The 7234-nt window shown below is 31.3% G+C and overlaps 1 long non-coding RNA gene across 2 annotated transcripts; it reads right to left on the bottom strand.

Moving 5' to 3' along the window:
* Positions 1–1582: 1582 nt before the first annotated feature.
* LOC145797000 (uncharacterized) lies at positions 1583–5783 on the bottom strand. Of its 2 annotated transcripts, none has more exons than XR_014337880.1 (5): positions 5188–5783; positions 4879–4978; positions 3890–4001; positions 2500–2580; positions 1583–1763 (listed from the first exon to the last, which is right to left on the bottom strand). It is a non-coding gene; the product is annotated as an uncharacterized LOC145797000 (long non-coding RNA). The 2 variants fall into 2 exon arrangements; XR_014337881.1 differs by having other exon boundaries at positions 3890–3994; positions 5188–5328.
* Between the last annotated feature and the right edge of the window lie 1451 nt (positions 5784–7234).

Below are 7234 nucleotides of genomic sequence, written 5' to 3'. Positions count from 1 at the left end.
AGAGAGCCTTTCCCACGGAATGGCGTAAATATTTGCGATAAGAACTAAAACATTATTGAGTTAGCAAAAAATAAAATTGATCATTTAATATATCAGAAGTGCTGTAGAGTTCTAATTAGAGCTGCTACAGTGCAACTTTAATGAGCTGTCCGCCTATTAAAAAAAAAAAAAAAGTAAAGTAAAAGACAAAAAATAGGGAGGAAAAAGACAAATTAGTGCTCCATTAAAGCTCTCTTTTTAGAAGTCTAAATCATTTTTGTTAATATATTTATAATTTTTTATTGATCAATGATATCATATAAGATGGTGTTATCATTCCATACAATATATAGATAGAGAGAGAGAACTTTTAAAAGGGGTAAAAAAGACACAAGCAAAATGACAAACCAAATGTTGTGGCTTCAATCCCTCCCATCCCCAGCTCTCTCTTTATGCAGTCCACAAACCATACATACATATAACTTTTTGAAGTAATGGAACATGGACATTCTTGGCTTTAAGGCAAAAAATCATGGTACCATCCCTTCAAGATTTATTTTCATCAATTACTGGTCCACTCAAAACATACAAATATCCAAAGAATCCTTCCCTCTCATCATATCTGGCCACCTTTTATTCCCATCTGCATGTGCCAAACTAACTTTACCTTCCATATCATACATTCAGTTCCATCAAGGCCTTTCATGCTGTTTCTTGTCAACTAAAACTTAATAATCCACTAAAAATATCCCTTCCCCAATAATTTAAAAAAACATAATAAATATATGAAAATAAGCACCATTTATAACCTTCACCAGATGGACAATATCAATTCAGTAATGTTATGGATCCTTAACAAACGACTAAAAACGTGGATGAATATCTATTTGGCTCGACATGTTGATTAGCTGGGCCATCATGAAAGACTAAACAAATATAGTGAGAGAACAACCACTACTACAAAAACAGATAAAGATCACACTTTTTTTGTGTGATGTATGTTATTTAATCACATCTTTTAAGTTTTATTAAAGTGTGATCTTTGGGAGTGTGATTAAAAGGGGTCATTTTTAATCACACTTTTTAAGTGTGCTTAATAACATCTAGATCACACCTTTTAAGTGTGATTAAAAATATTTAGATCACATCTTTTAAGTGTGATTAAAAATATTTAGATCACACCTTTTGAGTGTGATTAAAAATATTTTGATCACACCTTTTAAGTGTGATCTTTGGAAGTGTGATTAAAAAGAGTCATTTTTAATCACACTTTCTAAGTGTGATTAAAAATATTTAGATCACACCTTTTAAGTGTGATCTTTGGAAGTGTGATTAAAAAGGATCATTTTTAATCACACTTAAAAAGTGTGATTAATAACATTTAGATCACACCTTTTAAGTGTGATTAAAAATATTTACATCACATCTTTTAAGTGTGATTAATAACATTTAGATCACATCTTTTAAGTGTGATTAATAACTAATAAAATCTGTGATAAAAAAAAGATTCGACATATTTGAAAAATAATCAATATTATTTTTGTATGCACATTTGAAGAACGTAATACACACTATATACTATATTTTGAATCATAACCACGTATTGAATAGAATAACATCATATATTTCATAAATGGAAATTAAATATTCAAAAGTATATACAAAAGAATTAAATAAAAAAAAATTAACTGTGCTTACATATATTAAAAAATGAAAAAACTTAAAAAAAACTAAGTTCTTTAATTCTTGGACCATATTTTGCATCTCTCCAAAAAATTTCTGACCTGAAAAAAGAAAACACAAATTAATTCAGAAACCGCTGATGCATATGAATAAACTAAAAAGTTAATTCAGCAAACCAAAATAGGAACATTAATCATTTCTGGTTGATCTTAATCTTTTTGGAAGTAACTTCCCTACAGCTCAATGTCAATGGCATTGTAATTATGAGGTCACTAATGAGCATAGTATTTAAAAATGATAAATGCCAAGATTAACCTGAAAATTACCAGAGTCACTTGCTAAATGCCAAACCTACCAAATAGTATTATAGTGCTAAAAAAATGAGAAAATTTGGACTATGATTTACAAGAGGCTAGAGGTAAATGTGGCTTTACTCCATAAGCCCCACAAATAGTTAAACATTGCAAACCTCATGTATTCAGCCTATGCTTCTTGTAACTAGTACCTCGATCCTATTTTTATCACAGCAGGTACATTCTTAGAGTAAGAATGTTAGATTTGCATAACCATATGCCTGATGTACCAGCATATATATACATATATATAATAAGAATTTTTTTTTTTTTTAACAATATGATTTTTCAGTAATGAATTATTAAGTGACCTAAACAGACCGAATCACAGATTTGAAGCTCAAATAACAAACAATCAACAATCAAATTAAACTTCATAAACACAATCATATACATACACACACACGCGCGCGCACATATATATATATATATATATATATGCAATTTGTATAGATCAAAAAGAAAGTAGAGAAACGAAACATACCTTGAAGATCGGCGATCTCACAGTTACAGTGAGGAACAGAACAGAGCTCAAGAGGAGAATCAAACAACAGAACAGCAATTTCTGAAGGCACATGCACAAATACCCAATAAATATCTTATATTTGATTCAAAACTGTGGGCCTTTCATTTGGGATTCAAATTCCCAATAAATAACCCACATACTCTGCATTCTTTCCCATAACAGAATCAACTATAAAGTAGGTAAGATTCAAATTTTGTTTACTCAGATTCAGAATATGGTATCCACAAACCTAATATATGTATGTAAAGACAAACAGATACAAATATATGTCAACATTTATATATATTATAGATGCAACACAGATACAATGCCATCGTACCAAGTCACGGCTACACTCTAATTAAGAACCAAGAAACAATGAGAATGGAGAAAGAGGTAATTTGCATTGTAGTATTTGAATGAGGCAAGAATTTAATCCAATAAGAGAGATCAATTCTTGTTGCATTCTGTTTCAAACATGAATTGCTCTAAGGAAGTTTCTAATTGTTTAAGACTTGACAAGAAACCAATTTCTTTTGAAGCTTTGTCTTTTGGGAAGTACCAATTTCTTGAAGAACTGAAAACATATATGAATCTATTCCTAGCAGACATGATTGCTAATTAACACAACTCTTCTCTTTCAATATGACTTGATAACCAAATTTTGCTATAAGGTGAAATTCAACCACATAAAATGAGATCTTCATTGATAGACATCAATTTTTTCAAAATAAAGGGAATCTACATTTCATAGACATAAATTTGTCAACATTTCCACTACACATTTGTTGAGTCCTAGCAGTCATGGAAGCAAAATGAATAATTAACTAGGTAATATACACCACAAAGAAGAATGATTGACATTCTGAAATTCAGCAATTAGGAAAATAATTGACATTTTGATTCTGTAGCAATCTATGTAGTATATTTTTTTGTACACTCGTTAAAACCTATTCTCTAGCCTAGATCTAAGGGGAAAGGGAAATGGAAAGGGAATCACCCCAACGCGCTACTCGTTTTCCCTGTTTTCCGACAAAAACAAGAAATGAAAATCATACGAATGGACATTTGAATAAGCTTCCTTGATAGTAAAAGAAACACAAACTGAGAGTGCAGGGCATAAAGTATAAACTAAAAATTCAGAGCTAAGCACTCTCTTCCCTGCTCTTTTCAAATAAAAATTCCCCTTTTAAGGTGTAGGTTTGGCTTTACAGGCAATACCATAATCACCCTAATCCAAAAGCAAACAATATCTTAACCTGTCTTTTACCACTAACCATTTTGCGTCCCTTATGTTACTCAACCATGACTTGTGTAGCTTATCATAATGTGGATGATTAAAGTGCAATATTTCAATAACAATGTGTACCTGACTTTCTTTAGCCAAAGGCTACGGTGGTCGGTGGGGTGGCCCCCAGAAGTGGGGAAGACAGCCTTGTCAATTCTTGTCGGATGGACGGCGGTGCCTCACCCACTAATTTCTTGAATGACATTAAGAGATTAAATTAAGATATCAGACAGACAAAGGCTTGTATATTTGACAAATTTAATAGTGCTAAATCTGCATAAGATCCATAGTTTCTAAGTAAATATTTTCGTACAACTCTAAGTAAATATCTGCATAAGATCCATAGTTTCTATGTAAATATAAAAATAATCTATTTGCAGCACTACAAAATCTTTGTCATTATTATCTCAGAAGGGATCTATCAAACAACCGTCTCGCGGGAACAGTTCTACATATAGAAATTCTCATTTTTTTTCACTATTTTCACTATGCATTCACTCAAATTTTAGCAGATTGTAAAACTTAAATTTTACTTTTCCTTTTTTAATATGCTCCGTTTTTTCTTTCCTGGCTTTTGGTACTAAATTAGAGGCATACTGCAGGAACCATACAACTTAGCAGTTAGAATAATTTAATTTAACAATTTTGCAAGGTTTTACTATTATTTTTTTTATTAAAAAAAAAATTTACTAATATGTTAAGTTCAATGAGGTAAGCATCATAATTTGTGTTTTTACAGTTAAGCATCATCAATATTCATAGAGAAACAGTCATTATCTTATCGTCATGATGCTTCCAAACGGGCATCAAAAGCATATATTATACACAGGTTTCAAAATTCACCAACTCAAAAAAGAGAGAGAGACACTTCCTGTCTAGACCTGCCATAGTAATTTGAGTGAATGCATATTAGTACCTATTCTTCATAAGCAACAGCCTTTTCAGGGGAAAAAATTGAAAATAAATCAATTATATTATCTAAGGACCGCAAATATGATCTAGACTTCCACTCATGGGCATCAAAATAGTTCCAACAACAAATTGCTACAGGTAGATAGTCTGAAATTCACCTTTACAATTGTATCAACTTCAAATTCTTCTCGCCATTTAAGATATTGTAAAAACATATCTTTTGCTTTCATCAGATCAAAATCCCTCATTCGCAAAAATCTGACATGACATCATGGAAGAAAACCACTGTAAATATATGTAATAGTAAAATTACTCCAAACAGAACATCATCTTTGCCCGATTCACACTTCACCACACAGTACTCAAACAATGCTACATAAAGAGCTTAACAAACTTCATTGAAACTACTTCATCCCAAAAGGAGGCTAATTATTTATGTATGTAAAAATGTCACAGCAGAAACATACCGTAAAAGTGTGTGGTAATCACACTATGTTTCCCTGGCAGATGGCCCTCGAGCAAAAGCAATTCACGGAAAGATTGAACAATTTGATCATCTTTTGGATCACGAGCTTCTTTGGGAACTGCTAGCAAGCTTTGGCTCTTTCTAATTCTCTTTAGTGAATCCCGAATCTTGAGTGGGTAAGACAACATGGACTTGCAATTTAAGTTTAATGAAGACAATTTCTTGTACTCCTTTTGAGGAGGTAAATTCCAATGGCTTTCTATAGGTGGATAGATAGATTTAGCTTTCTCTTTAGCAGAATTAGTATCCTCAAAACTAGAGGACTGCTTGCTCCCCACATAACTTTTTGATATAACTATTTCCTTATTTCTCTCCCTTGAATTATGCATATGTACTTATCAAAGCTATCGAGGAATGAAAAAGAATGAGAATTTCTTCTTTCACATCCAATCCTATTGTACCCAAATCATGTTCTTGCTTAGAAATTATCTATAACCAACATTTCAAAGTTATGTAATGGAAACATGCAAGAGCAGAATCTATAGCAGCAAGAACACAACAACTCCCTTCTAGAACTCTGTTGAATCCGAAGATTACCTGAATATAATAATAGAAGGTAAAGAAAACTGTCAAAAAAATTCTGATATGACTATTTCCCTAAATTTGTTCTTTGATTTATGCATATGCACATATAAAACGGACAATAACTTCTTCTTCTAAATCCAATCTTTCCATACCCAGATCAAGTTTTTTTATTTATTTATTTATTAAATGACCTAGATTACAAAAAAATAATAACACTCTTGTTACATAGTACCTAATGTACAGAACAATATTACACAATAAAAGAGTTACAATTTTATATTAAAAAAATAATATTTAAAAGGGAAAAAACCACTTAATATTAATCCTTAATTCCTATTTAAAGGGAAAAAACAATATTTAAAAGGGAAAGAAATTGAAGGTACCTTTCCCACTAGTGAAGAGATTGAACTGTTCAATGGCTTGACGGAGGAACATTTCAACTCCACTGACAATGATGGCTCCAGCAGCCTCAGCTTCTTTTAACAGGGTGGTTTTTCTAGGCATGTAAACGGCATCAAAGACAACTTTGTAATCACCCAAAGTCCCCTAAAAAATGAAATACCAAGTGTTAATTACAATGCCCGAGTCAAAAATGTTGTTTGGTTGGAATGAAAATATGGGGAGGGACCTTGGCCACAGGAATTCGATCTGTATTTGGATGCATTCCCAATGGTGAAAATATGAGAAACAATTCTAAAAAATGTCATGCAATTACAAGGTCACGTGTCCTTGTTGAGTGAGCTGCCACAAACTGAATTTTTATAGTTTGAAAACCTCACTTGCAAGGTTAAGTGGTACCAAAAACAAAAATGTGTTAAAATAATGAAATAAAACATCCTCACCCCAATCCAATGCCTTCACTATTATATTATGAAAGATATAGTTGTGAGAATATTGATATAAACAAAAATGTGTGATATTAACTAGATAAATGCAATTTCAAGGTTAAATCTGAAAGAATTAAACATGTTGATAATCAACAGTACATTGGTATTTACAACAGATTACATACACATAAAAAAAATTACAATAGATTACATATACCTAACAAGCATGAACATAAGTATAAACATATGTTATAGATACGTCTACATAAAGATGATGTAAAACTAATCATTAGACATATTCAATATGGTGTAACTAAAAATAATCGTAACTTGAACTTAGATATGGATTTCAAGATTGAATTTGAGAGCTTTATTATGATGAATTTGAAATGACAATATCAAATTAGTTATTTGAAATCCTTCATGCTAATGATTATAATGGCAAAATATTTGTCTTCTTGCTCTATTTTATCTTCCATTTAGTTGGTCAATCTCTCATTGATTTTTATAAAGTTTAATAACCTCAAATGCTTCATTTGATATCCTTTTATCGAAACAGGAACCAAGTGTAAGTAGAGCAATAGATAAGCAATGTTATCATAGTTATGCATTCAAAAGATTGAACTCCCTCTAACA

The sequence above is a fragment of the Camellia sinensis genome, chromosome 8 (genome assembly GCF_055761805.1).
Source record: "Camellia sinensis isolate YWXY chromosome 8, ASM5576180v1, whole genome shotgun sequence".
Taxonomy (NCBI): Eukaryota; Viridiplantae; Streptophyta; class Magnoliopsida; order Ericales; family Theaceae; genus Camellia; species Camellia sinensis.
The sequence above is the reverse complement of the archived record's forward strand: the minus strand, read 5'-3'. Positions and strand labels throughout refer to the sequence as shown.